At 54.5% G+C, this 17688-nt stretch overlaps 9 non-coding genes across 9 annotated transcripts; all 9 read right to left on the bottom strand.

The window, feature by feature from the left end:
- Window positions 1–1545: 1545 nt before the first annotated feature.
- Window positions 1546–1617, bottom strand: TRNAC-GCA. The gene has a single exon. It is a non-coding gene; the product is annotated as a tRNA-Cys (tRNA).
- A 321-nt stretch (window positions 1618–1938) lies between these two features.
- On the bottom strand, window positions 1939–2010 carry TRNAC-GCA. Its single transcript has one exon. It is a non-coding gene; the product is annotated as a tRNA-Cys (tRNA).
- A 319-nt stretch (window positions 2011–2329) lies between these two features.
- TRNAC-GCA lies at window positions 2330–2401 on the bottom strand. Its single transcript has one exon. It is a non-coding gene; the product is annotated as a tRNA-Cys (tRNA).
- A 323-nt stretch (window positions 2402–2724) lies between these two features.
- On the bottom strand, window positions 2725–2796 carry TRNAC-GCA. Its single transcript has one exon. It is a non-coding gene; the product is annotated as a tRNA-Cys (tRNA).
- A 322-nt stretch (window positions 2797–3118) lies between these two features.
- On the bottom strand, window positions 3119–3190 carry TRNAC-GCA. The gene has a single exon. It is a non-coding gene; the product is annotated as a tRNA-Cys (tRNA).
- Window positions 3191–3444: 254 nt separating this feature from the next.
- TRNAC-GCA lies at window positions 3445–3516 on the bottom strand. The gene has a single exon. It is a non-coding gene; the product is annotated as a tRNA-Cys (tRNA).
- A 314-nt stretch (window positions 3517–3830) lies between these two features.
- Window positions 3831–3902, bottom strand: TRNAC-GCA. The gene has a single exon. It is a non-coding gene; the product is annotated as a tRNA-Cys (tRNA).
- Window positions 3903–4228: 326 nt separating this feature from the next.
- TRNAC-GCA lies at window positions 4229–4300 on the bottom strand. Its single transcript has one exon. It is a non-coding gene; the product is annotated as a tRNA-Cys (tRNA).
- A 499-nt stretch (window positions 4301–4799) lies between these two features.
- TRNAC-GCA lies at window positions 4800–4871 on the bottom strand. The gene has a single exon. It is a non-coding gene; the product is annotated as a tRNA-Cys (tRNA).
- Between the last annotated feature and the right edge of the window lie 12817 nt (window positions 4872–17688).

The following is a 17688-nucleotide window of genomic DNA, read 5'->3' as shown; positions in this document are numbered from 1 at the left end:
GAAGTGGGTGGGGAAGATGGCGGCGGGAAGATGGCGGCGCCCATTAGGAACGGTGCGGGAGGAGGAGGGAGAGAAAGAACCGGCGGGGAGGCCCTTGAGCACCGGGCCTGGAGGTGTTTCCGTTCCGTTTATGGAATTCACGGTGGTTTGGGTGGGAAGGGACTCCAAAGTTCATCCATTCCCACCCCTTGCCATGGACAGGGACACCTTCCACCGTTCCAGACTGCTCCAAGCCCAGCCCAGCCTTGGGCACTTCCAGGGAATTAAGACAAGATCTGAGCCTGTTTCAAATGAGGCTGATTGGAGCAATCCCAAAGCAACGACTGGAAATGATGAAGTGAGTAATTTGAAAAGCACCTAGAGGCACGGAACGAGTCTGGCAGGCTGTGCTCATCCCGGCGCCTCTGGCTCGGACCTTTGGTGCCAAAGTGGCGAGTTCAGTGCGGCACAGCCCGCCCCGGGGGCAGAACCGGGCAATTTTGGTACCTCCGGAGGTGCCCGAGCCGGGTCAGGAGCTGGCACCTCCCGCTCTGTGGTGGGGCAGAGCTAAGGAAGGATCTCCTGTGGCGGGGTGGGGCAGAGCTGGGGAACCTCGCGGGATAGAGCTGGTGATCTCCCGGGATAACAGTTATCTCCTGGGATAACAGCAGTGATCTCCCAGTTTAGATGCTGTGATGTCCCAGGATAAGAGCAGTGATCTCCCAGTTTGGAGCCTGTGATGTCCCGGGATAAGAGCAGTGATTTCCCAGTTTAGATCCTGTGATACTGCGGCATAAGAGCAGTGATCTCCCAGTTTGGAGCCTGTGATCTCCTGGGATAACAGCAGTGATATCCTGGGATATACCCGGTGATCTCCTGGGGTACCAGCAGTGATCTCCCAGTTTAGATCCTATGATCTCCCGGGATAAGAGCAGTGATTTCCCAGTTTAGATCCTATGATCTCCCGGGATAAGAGCCGTGATTTCCCAGTTTAGATCCTATGATCTCCCGGGATAAGAGCCGTGATTTCCCAGTTTGGATCCCGTGATCTCCCAAGGCCGTCCCTCGCACTCCCTGGCAGGCCCAGGCCGGGTTCGAACCCGTGACCCCGCGCTCCCCAGCCCACCGCGCTGCCCCTGCGCCACCCCGCCCGCGGCTCCCCCCGCCCCCCCCCATCCCCGCGGCCGGGGCGTGGCTCAGGGGCAGCGCTGCCGCCCGCGGGGCCGCAGGTCACGGGTTCGAGCCCCGGGGCTACCCAGGATGACCCTGAGTCACCAAACCGGGCTGGCTTGGGCGTCAGGGCCTGGGGCAAACACGTTATACACTGAACTCACTGCCGAAATTAAATTAAACTGAGGGTAATTACTCCAACAGGAAAAACTCGAGTGGCAGCTGTTTGAGTTTGTGTGGCCGTGCAGAGCAGAGGGGAGCGTGGCAAAGGGAGAGTTCAGGCTTGGCAAAAGATCCACCAGGAGATTTGCAAGACTCAGAGGGGTAAGAAAAGCTCTCCACGGGCTGTGTGTGAAGGGTTTGTGGAGGAAAAAAAGGGAGAAAAAGCAGCAAAAGAGGGGGCACCTGGAGTTGAACCAGGGACCTCTTGATCTGCAGTCAAATGCTCTGCCACTGAGCTATACCCCCTGGGACAGAGCCTGCAACAGGGACATTTCAAAACTTTTTATTGGGAAGGAAAAAAAAAAGTTTTGTTGTGCAGGGATTGATTCCTGACAGCTCCCTGTGCAGCCCAGGTAGGGATACAGGGAGTTAAAGGTGATAAATGATGATAAAAATGAGAAATTCTGGTGATGATTACACAGAATTAAGGACAGAACAGCACAAACAGAGCTGAGAGCACAACCCCAAAACTGCTGCAGCTCACAACCAACACACAGCACCAGCTCAGGGATTTTTTTCTGTGAAAGATTTGGGCACAAGGAAGGTGGAAAGAGGGGAAAAAAAGAGAGGGGGCACCTGGAGTTGAACCAGGGACCTCTTGATCTGCAGTCAAATGCTCTACCACTGAGCTATACCCCCTGGGACAGAGCCTGCAAGAGGGACATTTAAAAACTTTTTTATTGGGGGGAAAAAAAAAAGTTTTGTTGCACAGGGATTGATTCCTGACAGCTCCCTGTGCAGCCCAGCTAGGGGTACAGGGAGTTAAAGGTGATAAATGATGATAAAAATGAGAAATTCTGGTGATGATTACACAGAATTAAGGACACAAAAGCACAGTCAGAGCTGAGAGCACAGCCCCAAAACTGTTGCAGCTCAGAACCAACACACAGCACCAGCTCAAGATTTTTTTCTGTGAAAGTTTTGGGCAAAAGGAAGGTGGAAAAATGAAAAAAAAGGGAGGGGGCACCTGGAGTTGAACCAGGGACCTCTTGATCTGCAGTCAAATGCTCTACCACTGAGCTATACCCCCTGGGACAGGGCCTGCAACAGAGAGATTTAAAAACTTTTTATTGAAAAAAAAAAAGAGTTTTGCTGTCTCTCAGTTGGATTCTTTTCTTCAACAGCTCCCTGTGCAGCTCTGCTAAAAGTACAGGGAGTTCAAGGTGATAAATGATGATAAAAAGGAGAAATTGTGGTGATGATTACACAGAATTAAGGACACAAAAGCACAGTCAGAGCTGAGAGCACAGCCCCAAAACTGTTGCAGCTCAGAACCAACACACAGCACCAGCTCAGGGATTTTTTTCTGTGAAAGATTTGGGAAAAAAGAAGGTGGAAAAAGAAAAAAAAGAGAGGGGGCACCTGGAGTTGAACCAGGGACCTCTTGATCTGCAGTCAAATGCTCTACCACTGAGCTATACCCCCTGGGACAGAGCCTGCAAGAGGGACATTTAAAAACTTTTTTATTGGGGAAAAAAAATAAAAAAGTTTTGTTTTGTATGGATTGGATTCCTCACAGCTCCCTGTGCAGCTCTGCTAAAGGTACAGGGAGTTCAAGGTGATAAATGATGATAAAAATGAGAAATCCTGGTGATGATTACACAGAATTAAGGACAGAACAGCACAAACAGCTGAGAGCAAAACCCCAAAACTGCTGCAGCTCACAACCAACACACAGCACCAGCTCAAGATTTTTTTCTGTGAAAGATTTGGGCAAAAGAAAGGTGGAAAAAGGAAAAAAAAAGGGAGGGGGCACCTGGAGTTGAACCAGGGACCTCTTGATCTGCAGTCAAATGCTCTACCACTGAGCTATACCCCCTGGCTCTCTGCTCAGAAAAAAGAGAAATAAAATCCCTGAAACCCAGCCCAGGTTTTATTCCCACTGCAGGGAGATGTCCCAGCCAAACCTGTACAGAATTTTTGTGTCTGGATTTTGTCCCTGCCCCACAGGTTGGATTCCTGCAGGGTTTATGAATCCTGGAGTTCCCAGCCCTGCTGCTGTGAAGGAACAGACACTGGGGGTGTAAAAAAAGGAAAAAATGAGAAATCTTCTTCATTTTTTATGGGGAAAAAAGGGGGCACCTGGAGTTGAACCAGGGACCTCTTGATCTGCAGTCAAATGCTCTACCACTGAGCTATACCCCCTGACACATTTAATTCCATTTTTGGAGACTCAGGTTTTGCTCTCTGTACCTTGGATCCCTCCATTTGACAGGTCCCAAAGGATGTGCAGGGAGTTAAATGAAATAAATGATGAGAAATGGTGGGAATTAGGAGAAATCCTGGTAAATTGTGGCTACAGGGGATTAAAAACAGAGAAAAGTGTGGTTCCTACCCAATACAAAACCCTGCACTTCTGCAGGGCCTTGTTGCTTCCACCCAGCACAGCTCCCACATCCCACAGGACCTTCCCAGGAAAGATTTGGGCACAAGGAAGGTGGAAAAAGGAAAAAAAAGAGAGGGGGCACCTGGAGTTGAACCAGGGACCTCTTGATCTGCAGTCAAATGCTCTGCCACTGAGCTATACCCCCTGGGTCAGACACTGCAACAGAGAGATTTAAAAACTTTTTTATTGGGGGGGAAAAAAAATAAAAAAGTTTTGTTGTGCATGGATTGGATTCCTGACAGCTCCCTGTGCAGCCCAGGTAGGGATACAGGGAGTTCAAGGCGATAAATGATGATAAAAATGAGAAATTCTGGTGATGATTACACAGAATTAAGGACACAAAAGCACAAACAGAGCTGAGAGCACAACCCCAAAACTGCTGCAGCTCACAATCAACACACAGCACCAGCTCAGGATTTTTTTCTGTGAAAGATTTGGGCAAAAGGAAGGTGGAAAGAGGGAAAAAAAGGGAGGGGGCACCTGGAGTTGAACCAGGGACCTCTTGATCTGCAGTCAAATGCTCTACCACTGAGCTATACCCCCTGACACCTCCTAAATTAAAATAAAATATTTCAAGGATGGGTTTTTTTTGCATTTCAAAACATTTCTTTGCAAAGTGAGGAGTTTTTCTGTCCGTGGATTGGATTCCATTAATTAGCAGCTCCCTGTGAATCTCAGTGTGCAAGTGGAAAAGTGTGATATACCAGAAATTTGGTATGAAAATGAGGAGAAAAAAATGAAAATTAGAGGGGGGAGTTACTACAGAGGGACTGGGTGTCACACAGAACAGAAATCCTGAAATTTCCCAGCAGTCAGAGCCCAAATCCTCTGGAATTGAAGCTCCCAGAACAAACTCACAAGATCCAACCAGAGCTCTCCAGCTGCTTTTCGGGAAGGATTTTGGCAAAAAAAAAGTGGAAGGAGACAAAAAAAGGAAAAAAAAAAGCTCAGAACCAACACCCCACACACAGCACCAGCTCAGGGATTTTTTTCTGTGAAAGATTTGGGCAAAAGGAAGGTGGGAAAAGGAAAGAAAAAAGGGAGGGGGCACCTGGAGTTGAACCAGGGACCTCTTGATCTGCAGTCAAATGCTCTACCACTGAGCTATACCCCCTGATGCTCCTTAAAACAAATAAAACATTTCAAAGATTTGTTTTTTCATCATTTCAACACATTTCAAAACATTTATTTGCAAAGTGAGGAGTTTTTCTGTGCATGGATTGGATTCCTCACAGCTCCCTGTGCAGCACAGCTAAGGGTACAGGGAGTTCAAGGTGATAAATGATGATAAAAATGAGAAATCCTGGTGATGATTACACAGAATTAAGACCAGAAAAGCACATCTGAATACTTAAAATCATGATATCAGAGATATTTCCACACACTGATGGGCTCCCTTTCCCAAAATGAGATATTTCCATGGATATCTGAGATATTTCCATGGATATTTGGGATATTTCCATGGATATCTGAACATTCCCATGGATATTTGAAATATTTCCACACATTGATGTGATCCTTTTCCCAAAACACGAGATTTCCATGGATATTTGAGATATTTCAATGGATATCTGAGATATTTCCATGCATTGATGAGCTCCCTTTCCCAAAATGAGAGATTTCCATGGATATCTGAGATATTTCCATTGATATTTGGGATATTTCCATTGATATCTGAGATATTTCCACACATTGATGTGATCCTTTTCCCAAAACATGAGATTTCCGTGGATATTTGGGATATTTCCATGGATATTTCAGATATTTCCATTGATATCTGAGATATTTCCATGGATATCTGAGCTATTTCCATGGATATCAGAGATATTTCCATTGATATCTGAGATATTACATTGATATTTGGAATATTTCCATGGATATCTGAGATATTTCCATTGATATTTGGGATATTTCCATGGATATCTGAGATATTTCCATGCATTGATGGACTCCCTTTCCCAAAATGAGAGATTTCCATTGATATCTGAGATATTTCCATTGATATTTGGGATACTTCCATTGATATCTGAATATTCCCGTGGATATTTGAGATATTTCCACACATTGATATGATCCTTTACCCAAAAAACGAGATTTCCATGGATATTTGGGATATTTCCATGGATATCTGAGATATGTACATGAATATCTGAGATATTTCCACACATTGATGTGATCCTTTCCCAAAACACGAGATTTCCATGGATATTTGGGATATTTCCATGGATATCTGAGCTATTTCCGTGGATATCAGAGATATTTCCATTGATATTTGGGATATTCCATTGATATTTGGACTATTTCCATGGATATCTGAGATATTTCCATGCATTGATGGACTCCCTTTCCCAAAATGAGAGATCTCTATGGATATCTGAGATATTTTCATGGATATTTGGGATATTTCCATTGATATCTGAGATATTTCCATTGATATTTGGGATATTTCCATGGATATCTGAGATATTTCCATGGATATTTGGGATATTTCCATTGATATCTGAATATTCTCGTGGATATTTGAGATATTTCCACACATTGATGTGATCCTTTTCCCAAAACACGAGATTTCCGTGGATATTTGGGATATTTCCATGGATATTTCAGATATTTCCGTTGATATTTGAGATATTTCCATGGATATTTGAGATATTTGCATGGATATCAGAGATGTTTCCATTGATATTTGGGATATTTCCATGGATATCTGAGATATTTCCATGCATTGATGGCCTCCCTTTCCCAAAATGAGAGATTTCCATGGATATCTGAGATATTTTCATTGATATTTGGGATATTTCCATGGATATCTGAGATATTTCCATTGATATTTGGGATATTTCCATTGATATCTGAATATTTCCCTGGATATTTGAGATATTTCCACACATTGGTGTGATCCTTTTCCCAAAACACGAGATTTCCATGGATATTTGAGATATTTCCATGGATATCGGAGATATTTCCATGGATATCTGAAATATTTCCATTGATATTTGGAATATTTCCATGGATATCTGAGATATTTCCATGGATATCAGAGATATTTCCATTGATATCTGAGATATTTCCATGCATTGATGAGCTCCCTTTCCCAAAATGAGAGATCTCTATGGATATCTGAGATATTTCTATTTATATTTGGGATATTTCCATGGATATCTGAGATATTTCCATTGATATTTCAGATATTTCCATGGATATTTTGGATATTTCCACTCTCAGCCTTCCCTTCTCCAGGCCCAGCCCCTGTCCCTGTTCCATTTCCTGCTGTCCCTGTCCCTGTCCCTGTCCCTGTCCCCTCTGTCCCCGCAGCCGCTAGAGGGAAGCAGCGCTCTCCCTTTGACTCCGGGAATGCCGAAAAACTGAGAAAAAAAAAAGGGGGAAACGGGGGAAAAAGGAAGAGGGGGAAGCGGAATTCCACCCGGGGCTGTCCCCGGCGGTGTCCCCGGGGGTGTCCCCGCTGTCCCCAGGCGCACGAGCGGCTGGAGGAGCGGCAGCTGCAGGCGGTGCGCGGGGACAACCTGGCGCTGGTGCAGGAGATCCTGCGGGACATCGGGCGCCTGGCGCGGCCGGACGCGCGGGCAGCGGCGGCGGAGCTGGCCCGGATCCTGCGGGACCGAACGGACCGGGGCGGGGGGCGGCGGGACCCGAAACGGGGGGCGGCGGGACCCCCGGCACGTGCCGGTCGCGTGCCAGACACGTGCCAGTCGCGTGTCGGTCGCGTGCCGGTCACGTGTCAGTCGCGTGCCGGTCACGTGCCGGTCACGTGTCAGTCGCGTGCCGGTCACGTGCCAGTCGCGTGCCGGTCACGTGTCAGTCGCGTGCCGGTCGCGTGCCAGACACGTGTCAGTCGCGTGCCGGTCGCGTGCCAGACACGTGCCGGTCGCGTGCCGGTCGCGTGCCAGTCGCGTGCCGGTCACGTGCCAGTCGCGTGCCGATCGCGTGCCGGTCGCGTGCCAGTCGCGTGCCAGTCGCGTGCCAGTCGCGTGCCGGACACGTGCCAGTCGCGTGCCAGTCGCGTGCCAGTCGCGTGCCTGTCGCCTGGGGTTCTTGTGGGGTCCCGTGGCGTCTCTCGGGGTCCCGTGGGGGTCGCGTGGAATTGACTGGGGGCCCCGGGGGGTCCCGTGGGGTCCCGTGGGATCGCGTGGGGGTCGCGTGGGGTCCCGGGGGGGCGCGTGGGGTCGCGTGGGTGTCCCGGGGGGGCGCGTGGGGTCGCGTGGGTTTGCGTGGGGTCGCGTGGGGTCGCGTGGGGGTCGCGTGGGGTCACGTGGATTTGCGTGGGGTCGCGTGGGGGTCGCGTGGGGGTCGCGTGGGGTCGCGTGGGTTTGCGTGGGGTCGCGTGGATTTGCGTGGGGTCCCGTGGGGTCCCGTGGGGTTGCGTGGGGTCGCGTGGGGTCGCGTGGGGGTCGCGTGGGGGTCGCGTGGGGTCACGTGGGGTCACGTGGATTTGCGTGGGGTCGCGTGGGGGTCGCGTGGGGGTCCCGTGGGGTCCCGTGGGGGTCGCGTGGCGTCGCGTGGGGGTCGCGTGTCCCCCTGCAGAACACCGCGGTGCCCCGCCCGTGTGTCCCAGTCGCTGCTGCAGACCCACGACTCGGTGGCTGCCAAAAGCTCCGACTCCCCCGCCAGCAGCCCCGGGCCGGAGCCGTCCCTGGGGTCCCAGCCCGTGCGCAGGGTGGGGATCCGCAAGGCAGCGGGGGAGAACCTGCTCCTATAACCAACCCTGTATCCCGCCTGCATCCCAACCCAGTATCCCTCCTGCATCCCAATCCTGTATCCCTCCTGCATCCCAATCCTGTATCCCTCCTGCATCCCGCCCCGCCAGGTACCGCCCCATAACCAACCCTGCATCCTAACTCTGCATCTGACCCTAAATCCCGCCCCGCATCCCGCCCCGCATCCCGCCCCGATTCCCTCCTTCCGTCCCTCCCCGCACCCCGCACTCCCCGCCCTGCCCGCAGCTCCCCCTGCCCGCTGTCCCCACCCCCGTGTTGTCCCCTGAGCCCCACGAGCCGCTGTCCCCCTGTCCGTGCCCTCTCTGCCGATCCCTGTCCCTGTCCCTGTCCCTGTCCCTGTCCCCGTCCCCGCTCGGTGACAGCCGGGCTCCGGGGAGCCCCTCATTACCCCTCTACCGGTGATTAACGGGCTCATTAATGAGCGGCCGCCTGGCACTGCCGCGCACGGAGCCGCGGAGGGTCCCCGCTGGGGATGGGGGCTCCGGGGGGGCTCTGGGGGACACCGGGAGGGTCTGGGGGTCCCTGTCCCCACTGTCACCATAGGGATGGCATCGGGGGGGCGCTCGGGCCATGAAGTTCTTTATCCTCCGGCCGGACCCTCCCCGGGACCCACCGGGATGTGGAGAAACAGGGATCGGGGATGGAGGGAAATTGGGATCGGGGATGGAGGGGACATGGAAAGAGGGGACACGGACTAAAGGGACACGTGGATGGAAGGGATGGGACAAGGACAGAAGGGACGGAAGGGACAGTCCCAACCCCACAAAAAGCCTCACGGGTCCCTGTCCCTGCCGTGCTGTGACTGTCACCAGCCCGGGGGAGCCAGGGCTGGGTTTGCTCCAGACAAAGGGACGGGACAGGACCAGGGAATGGGAACCCCGGCGGTGCCACCTCCCCCCCGGCCGTGTCACCTCCCCTCCCCCTCCCCGGCCGGCTGCTGCTCCATCTCACCTGCCAGGGAGGGATTTAATTACCAATTAAGGTCCCTCCATCTGTCCCAGCCCCGTCCCCGCGTCCCCGGCAGCCGCGCTCGCTCCGTTACCGGGGGGGCCGGGCCGGGGGCTCCCCCGCGGTCCCGCCAGCTGCGGGGCGGCTCTGGGGCCCTTCCTGCTGTCCCCAACTGTCCCCGTGGCCACCCCCGCGCCACCCGGCCCTGCCTGTCCTGTGCACTGCCCGTCTGTCCTTCCGTCCGTCCGTCTGTCCATCCATCCATCCATCCATCCCGGTGTCCCCCCAGCTCTTCTGCCACTGTTTCCTGCATCCCTCTGTCCATCCCTCTGTCCGTCCCTCTGTCCACCCCTCTTGTCCACCCCTCTGTCCGTCCCTCTGTCCACCCCTCTGTCCGTCCCTTGTCCATCCCTCTGTCCGTCCCTCCTCCTATCCCTCTCTTCGTTTCTCTGCCCTGTTCTTTCATTCCTCCTCAATTTCTCCCCACATCCCTCTGTCCATCCCTCTGTCCACCCCTCTGTCCATCCTTCTGTCCATCCCTCTGTCCACCCCTCTGTCCACCCCTCTGTCCATCCCTCTGTCCATCCCTCTCCCCATCCTTCCCCCCCCGATCTCTCCCCCTCCCTCCTCTCATCCCCGAGCCCCCAAATCCCTCTCCCCTCTCGGAGCGCTCCTCCTCCCTCTCCTCCTCCCTCTCCTCCTCCCTCTCCATCCCCTCTCAGCCAAATTTTTAGGACCGAGCCACCGCTCCCCGATGTCCCCAGCGGGGTGGGGACAGCAGAGGGACCCCCCCAACCCCCCCCTGCCGCCTGTCCCCGCTCCCTCCCCAGGGCAGACGCTGCAGCTGCTCCACGGTTCCCAAATTTCCTCGTTAAATCAGCGCCGAGCGCGGCCGCAGCTGCCCCCGCGCCCCGGGGACCGATGTGTCACCGATGTGTCACCGGTGTGTCACCGGTGTGTCACCGCGGCGGCGACAGCTCCGCTCGGGGAGCGGGGACACGCTGGACCCGGCTGGGGGGTCCCGAATGCTTTGGGGGGTCCCGGGTGTCCAAATACCGGAGCCCCCGCCCCGGGGGATTTTCCTCTTCCCGCAGGAGAATCGAGCCGTGAGTTGGTGCGGCTGGGGGACCCCGAAACGGGCACCCCAAATTGGGCACCTTGAATTGGACACCCCGAAATGGGCACCCCGAAATCGGCATCTCAAAACGGGCACCCTAAATTGGGCACCCCGAAATGGGCACCGCTAAATCAGCACCCCGAAATCGGCATCTCAAAACGGGCACCCTAAATTGGGCACCCCGAAATGGGCACCGCTAAATCGGCACCCCGGAACGGGCACCCCGAATTGAGCACCCCGAAATCGGCACCACAAAATGGGCACCCCGAAACCGGCACCCTGAATTTGGTACCCCAAAACGGGCACCCCGAAATCGGCAACCCGAACTGAGCAACCCGAACTGAGCATCCCGAAATCGGCACCAGAAAACGGGCACCCTGAATTGGGTACCACTAAATGGGCACCCCCGAACGGGCACCCCGAAATCGGAACCCCGAATTGGGCACCCTGAATTGAGCACCCCGAAACGGGCACTGCTAAATCGGCACCCCGAATTGGTACCCCGAAATCGGCATCCCAAAACGGGCACCCCGAATTGGGACCCCGAAATGGGCACCGCTAAATCGGCACCCCAAAACCGGCACCCTGAATTGAGCACCCCGAAATGGGCATCCCAAAACGGGCATCCTGAATTTAGCACCTCGAAATCAGCACCCCGAAATGGGCATCCCAAAACGGGCATCCTGAAATCGGCACTCCGAAATGGACAGCTCAAAACGGGCACCCCAAATTGAGCACCCAGAAACCAGCACCCCGAATTGGGGACTCCAAAACGAGCATCCCAAAACGAGCACCCCGAAATGGGCTTCCCAAAATGAGCACCCCAAAACCGGCACCCCAAAAGCGGCTCCCCAAACCCGCCCTCCCCTGCACTTACGGACCCCGCTGTGGGGTTTTTCTGGGGGGTTTTTCTGTGGGGTTTTTGTGGGGCCGCGCTCCCCCAGCCCCGTCCCCCCCCTCCCTCCGCCCCTTTGTCCCCGGCAGCGCTGCCTTTGTCCCCGTGTCACCCGGGGGCCACCAGCTGTCACCGCCGGGGCTGCTCCTCCTCCTCCTCTTTGTTCTCGGTCGCCCCGGGCTGCGGAGGGAGCGGGGGTGACCCAGGGTCGCCAGGGAGGGGACAGAGGGGACACGGAGCCCCCCCAGGGATGGGGACAGTGGGGACCCCACCCCCGGGTGCCTCCGGTCTGGGGGTCCCCAGGGTTTGTCACTCCCCGCCACCCCCTGTCGCACCGAGCGCGGATTTTGGGGTGAGGGGGGTTTCACAGAGCCTTTGTCACCCGTTGAGGGGGTGACATCCAGGCCGGGGGACACCCAGGGGACACCAGGGGGGTTTTGGGGGGTCCCAGCTGCGGTGACATCTGCGGGTCCCCCTGGGAGGGGACACGGGAGCTCCGCCAGCTGCGCCCCCCGGTTCTGGGGGGTCCCATCCGTCAGTGTCCGCCCGGAGCCGCCCCCCGAAGCCCCCCAGAGCTGGGGGGGGTCCCGGGGCAGAGTTTGGGGTGTCACTCGCGTTTTGGGGGGACAATTTTGGGATGCGGTGACGTCAGAAGGGTTGAGGGAGGGGCGTGGGGGAACCAAGGGGGGGTCCCTGGTTTGGGGGTGACCCCGGGGGTCACCAGGATGGGGGGGGGGGGGGTCCCAAGGGTTGAGGGGGGTCACAAGAACTGGGGGAGCCTGTGGGGACCCCAAGAGGGGGTTTAGGGGCAGAATTTGGGGGGTGTCGGGCAGGAGGGGGCGGTCTGGGATTGGGGGCTCAGGGTGAAGGTCCAGGGGGGTCCCAAAGGAGGGTCTGGGATTGGGGGGGCTCAGGGTGGGGGTCACTGATGGGATCCGGGGTTTGGGGTTCAGGACGGGGACTCGGAGGGGGGTCCTGGTTTGGGGGGGACCCCGAAGTGGGGTCTCTGGTTTTGGGGGGTCAGGACGCGGTCCCGATGGGGAGGATCCCGAGGGGGTGGTCCTGGGTTTTGAGGGGTCCGTGGTTTTGGGGGGGTCAGGACGGGGTCCCTGGTTTTGGGGGGGTCCCTGGTTTTTTGGGGTCAGGACGGGGTCCCGTAGGGGGGCGGGTCTCTGGTTTTGGGGGACAGGAAGGGGTCCTGAAGGGGGGGTCCCGATGGGGGGGGTGGGGGTCCCCGGTTTTGGGGGGTCAGGACGGGCCCCGCGCGCTGCCCGGAGCCGCCGGCAGGGGGCGCTGCAGGACCGCGAATGCGCGAGGCGGGGCGGGACACGAGGGGCGGGGCTAATTTGGATATGGGCGTGGTCAGACACCTTATAAGGGATGATCGCACTGTAGGGGGCGGGGATATGCAAATAAAATCGCTGTGCCGCAAAGAGCGTTGGGAACGCGGCGCGCTGGGGCCGCGGCGTTGGGGGGGAACCAGGGGCGGATTTTGGGGTCCCGTGGGGGGCTCTGGACAGAGCCTGGGGGGCTCTGTAGGGTTGGGGTGACCCGGGAAAGGGCAAAACGCAGGTGGGTGGGGGTTCCCACAAAGGGGGTGACCCCAAAGTGGGGTGGGAGGGTCCCAAAAAGGGAGTGTCAAATTTGGGGTGGGGTCTGTAAGGTCGGGATTCCCTGAGGAAAGGGGTGATGCCAATTTGGGGTGGGGTCTGTAGGGCTGGGGGGTCCCAGGAAGGCAGGGATCCCAATTTGGGGTGGGGTCTATAGGGCTGGGGGGTCCCAGGAAGGCAGGGACCCAATTTGGGGTGGGGTCTGTAGGGCTGAGGGGTCCCAGGAAGGCAGGGACCCAATTTGGGGTGGGGTCTGTAGGGCTGAGGGGTCCCAGGAAGGCAGGGACCCCAATTTGGGGTGGGGTCTGTAGGGCTGGGGGGTCCCAGGAAGGCAGGGATCCCAGTTTGGGGTGGAGTCTGTAGGGCACATCAATGGGGAATGGGGTGGAAATGATCACTCCATAAAGATTTGGGATTTAACACAAAAAAAACCCATAAACATCCCCCCAAAAAAACCCTACAGCAAGAAGAGAAGGAGCAGAACATTGGATTGGGCAGGAAAATCTGTAATTATGGCTGGGAAGGCCAAACTTCATTAGTGCCTAATTAATCCCTGGATATTATCAATGCTGGGGGTGGATCCCAGACCTGGGAAGGGGCTCCAGGATTCATCCCAAATAATCCCAACCCCTCCATTCCCTGCTCCCAGGTTTTTGTAGGTCCAGGGTCATTCCCTGACCTTTCCCAGCCTGGAATTTTCTGGTGATTCACTCAAATCTTCCCTTGCTCGCTTTAATTTTTGGGGCTGCAGCAATTTCTTGAGAGGAAAAATTTGGGGAAGGGGCTTTTGGATTTATCCCAAATCATTCCAGTCCCTGCTTCCATTCCCTGACCTTTCCCAGCCTCGAATTTTCTGGTGACTCACCCAAATCTTGCCTTGTTTGGGAAGATCTTCCCTTTTTATCTTTGGGGCTGCAGAGTTTTCGTAGGAGGAAAAAAATGGGGAAGGGGCTCGGTGCCCCCCTCAGTGGCACGAGGTGGGCACGGGGAGAGGGCCAGCTGTCCCCAAATACTCCTGGGGGACACTAAAAATAACCTGGGAGGGACAAGCCCGGCTCAAATTCCAGGCTGGAAACTGCCCAGGGTGCTGCAGGGAGAAAAACACCCCCAAAATCCAATCCAGAGGGGAAGTGGGGTGGAAAACACCCCCAAATCTCCAACCCAGGGAGGGTTTAGAGTGGCAACACCCCAAAATTTCCAATCAAAGTTGGGTTTAGGGTGGAAAATACCCCCAAATCTCCTGCTTGGGAGGGCTTTGGGGTGAGCAACACCCCCAAAATCCAATCCAGGGAGGGTTTAGGGTGGAAAACATCCCCCAAATCATTACCTGGGTGGGAAACACCCCCAAAATCCAACTCAGGGTGGGTTTAGGGTGGTCAGCACCCCCAAATCTGTAACCTGGGGGGTCTTTGGGGTGGGCATTACCCCCAAAATCCAAATTAGGGAGGGTTTAGGGTGGAAAACACTCCCAAAATTCAACCCAGGGGGGGTTTAGGGTGGGCAGTGTCCCCAAATCTGTAACCTTGGGTTCTTTGGGGTGAGCATCACCCCCAAAATCCAATTCAGAGGGGCTCTAGGGTGAAAAACACCCCCAAATCTGTAACCTGGTGGGTCTTTAGGATGAGCAATGTCCCCAAGATCCAACCCAGAGGGGGGTTTAGGGTAGGAAAAAACCCACAAGGTTCAACCCAGGGTGGGTTTAGGGTGGCAAACAGCCCCAAAATCCAACTCAGGGTGGGTTTAGGGTGGGAAATCTCCCCAAATCTCTCGGCCCAGCTGCCCACAGGGGCAGCTCCCGGCGTGGGTCGGGCACTCCCCGCTCCAGAGGGCGTTCCCTGGGCTGATTTCCAGCTCAGATTAGGGACAGGCAGGAGCTGGAGCAGAGCAAACCTGAGATTTAAAAATCTCCAGGATCCAGGCACTTCCACTCCACCAAAAAAAAATCCTTCTCTGGATTCATCCCTGTCTTGCTGGAGCCACGACCCAAAAATCCAAACAACACCCCTGAATCTCCATCTCAGGATGGGTTTAGGGTGGAAAACACCACCAAAATCCAACCCACAGTGGGTTTAGGGTGGAAAACACCCCTAAATCTCCGACCTGGGGGGTCTTTATGGTGGGCATCACCCCAAAAATCCAACCAAGGGAGGTTTTAGTGTGGGCAACACCCCCAAATCTTTAACCAGCGGGGCAAGACCCCCCAAAATCCAACCCAGGATGGGTTTAGGGTGGGAAACATCCCCAAAAATCGATCCTGGAGGGGGTTTAGGTTGGGCATGACCCAAAATCTCTGAGTTCCAGGCATTTCCAACCTCCCAAACACCTTCCTTTGTCTCCCTAGACTCATCCCTGGAATTCTCCAGATTTTGGGGGGCACAAACAGCCAGGAAAACCTTGGGAAAACCTGACCTGGTGTCGGATCCCACGCCGGTTTTTCCACGTTTGTTTTTTCTCCCCTTGGATGAACCATGGTCTGTGGCATCCTGTTTGTCCTGGCAGGATTGTGGGGCAGGGAAGAGCGTCTGGGATGGGCAGGAATGGCAGGAGCTGGGTGGTGCTGCCCGGGCCTCCCACCTGCTGGCACGGATTTGGGCAGGGATTGGGAGCAGGGACGGGCAGGAATATCAGGTGGATCCGTGTGGGAAGGGGTGAAAGGGCAGGAATTTAACAGGGATCGATTTGGGAAGGGGTGAAAGGGCAGGAATCCATCCCAGGAGCAGGGATGGGCAGGAATCCTGTGTGGATCCATGTGAGAGAGGGAGAACAGGCAGGAATTTCACAGGGATCAATTTGGGAAGGGGTAAAGGAGAAGGAATCCTACAGGGATCAATTTGGGAAGGGGAAAACGGGCAGGAATCTATCCTAGGGGCAGGAACAGGCAGGAATCCTGCGTGGATCCATATGAGAGAGGGAGAACAGGCAGGAATCTCACAGGAATCAATTTGGGAAGGGGTAAAGGAACAGAAATCCCACGTGGATTGATTTGGGAATGGGAGAATGGGCAGGAATCTCAGGTGGATCTGTGTGGGAAGGGGAGAACAGGCAGGAATCTCACAGGGATCGATTTGGGAATGGGAGAAAGGGCAGGAATCCTGTGTGGATCCATGTGGGAAGGGGTAAAGGAGCAGGAATCCTGTGTGGATCCAAATGAGAGGGGGAGAACAGACGGAAATCTCACAGGAATCAATTTGGGAAGAGGAGAACGGGCAGGAATCTCACAGGGATTGATTTGGGAAGGGGTGGAAGGGCAGGAATCCCATGTGGATCGATTTGGGAAGGGGAGAAAGGGCAGGAATCCATCTCAGCAGCAGGGATGGGCAGGAATCTCAGGTGGATCCATGTGGGAAGGGGTGGAAGGGCAGGAATTTCACAGGGATCAATTTGGGAAGGGGAAAACGGGCAGGAATCTATCCTAGGGGCAGGAACAGGCAGGAATCCTGCGTGGATCCATATGAGAGAGGGAGAACAGGCAGGAATCTCACAGGAATCAATTTGGGAAGGGGTAAAGGAACAGAAATCCCACGTGGATTGATTTTGGAATGGGAGAATGGGCAGGAATCTCAGGTGGATCCGTGTGGGAAGGGGAGAACAGGCAGGAATCTCACAGGGATTGATTTGGGAAGAGGAGAATGGGTAGGAATTTCACAAGGATCGATTTGGGAACAGGAGAACGGGCAGGAATCCATCCCAGGAGCAGGGATGGGCAGGAATCCTGTGTGGATCCAAGTGAGAGAGGGAGAACAGGCAGGAATTTCACAGGGATCAATTTGGGAAGGGGTGAAGGAGAAGGAATCCTACAGGGATCAATTTGGGAAGGGGAAAACGGGCAGGAATCTATCCTAGGGGCAGGAACAGGCAGGAATCCAGCGTGGATCCGTATGAGAGAGGGAGAACAGGCAGGAATCTCACAGGAATCAATTTGGGAAGGGGTAAAGGAACAGAAATCCCACGTGGATTGATTTTGGAATGGGAGAATGGGCAGGAATCTCAGGTGGATCTGTGTGGGAAGGGGAGAACAGGCAGGAATCTCACAGGGATCGATTTGGGAATGGGAGAAAGGGCAGGAATCCTGTGTGGATCCATGTGGAAAGGGGTAAAGGAGCAGAAATCCTGTGTGGATCCAAGTGAGAGAGAGAGAACGGGCAGGAATCTCACAGGGATTGATTTGGGAAGGGGTGAAAGGGCAGGAATCCATCCCAGGAGCAGGGATGGGCAGGAATCCTGTGTGGATCCATGTGGGAAGGGTGAAAGGGCAGGAATTTCACAGGGATTGATGTGGGAAGGGGAAAACGGGCAGGAATCCTACAGGGATCAATTTGGGAAGAGCTGAAGGAGCAGGAATCGCACACAGATCCGTGTGGGAACGCACAGGAATCCCGTGTGGAGCTGGGATGGGCAGTGTGAAAAGTATTTATGTAAATTTTAAAAGGTTTAATAAAAAAACAACAGGAGACACACATAAAGTAAAGGGTTAAAACTTGGGTGCTTGGCAAGCACTCTGTTGTTTCAGAATGCTTTTTAAAATATACTTTACAATACATTAATTTGTTGCGTATTTATAGGTTTTTTTGTACAGTAAAAAAATTGGGGAATTATTTAGAGTGGTTACTTTATGGGTTTGCTTT

This window comes from Catharus ustulatus, chromosome 23 (assembly GCF_009819885.2).
Source record: "Catharus ustulatus isolate bCatUst1 chromosome 23, bCatUst1.pri.v2, whole genome shotgun sequence".
NCBI lineage: Eukaryota > Metazoa > Chordata > Aves > Passeriformes > Turdidae > Catharus > Catharus ustulatus.
The sequence above is the reverse complement of the archived record's forward strand: the minus strand, read 5'-3'. Positions and strand labels throughout refer to the sequence as shown.